This window comes from Coturnix japonica, chromosome 32 (genome assembly GCF_054131305.1).
Source record: "Coturnix japonica strain WE chromosome 32, WE-NBRP24, whole genome shotgun sequence".
NCBI lineage: Eukaryota > Metazoa > Chordata > Aves > Galliformes > Phasianidae > Coturnix > Coturnix japonica.
In genome coordinates, this window is record NC_140694.1 from 1953270 (window position 1) to 1953974 (window position 705).

A 705-nucleotide genomic window follows, 5' to 3' on the forward strand; every position below is an offset into this window, starting at 1 on the left:
AACCACAGCCTCTCTGGGCAGCCTGTGCCAGCGCCTCTGCCCCCTCATGGTGTCCCGTCTTCTTATATCTCATCCAGATCTCCCCTCTTCTACTTTCAGGGCATTGTCCTTTGTTGTATCACTACCCTCCCTTACAACCAGTACATCTCCAGCTTTCCCCAGTTCTCCTTCAGGCACTGGATGGCCACTCTGTGGTGTTCCCAGAGCCCCCCAGTTGCGCAGAGTTAGTGCAACGACACATCATCAGTAGGGTAAAACTAACCTGTCTCACGACCGTCTAAACCCAGCTGACGTTCCCTACTGTTAGCTGACAGTTCAGTAGCAGCACTGAGCAGATATTCCAGAACAACTGTTTTATCATCTGGCTGCTCACTGCTCAGCAGCTGGCAACAGACAACGTATGATGAACGGGAAGAGAGTTCCAGAAACCAAAAGCAATGAAATCTCTCTCATTCAGCAGGTAAGCAGCAGCGTAACAGCTCAATTCAGATCTTATTTTTCAAGAACACTTCTCATGGCTGCATGATATTTCTGAGAGCTGTGCTGCTATAAAGCCATCGTTGCCTACTTAGCCAGTCACACTAACAGAGCGAGGAGAGATGCTGTCCTTAGACATAAATTCCGAAGTACATCTGAGCACCTCGCAATTTAACATCAGTAGAGGCTGCCTGCGCTCCACAGATAGTACCAAAAGCTCAAGTGAAA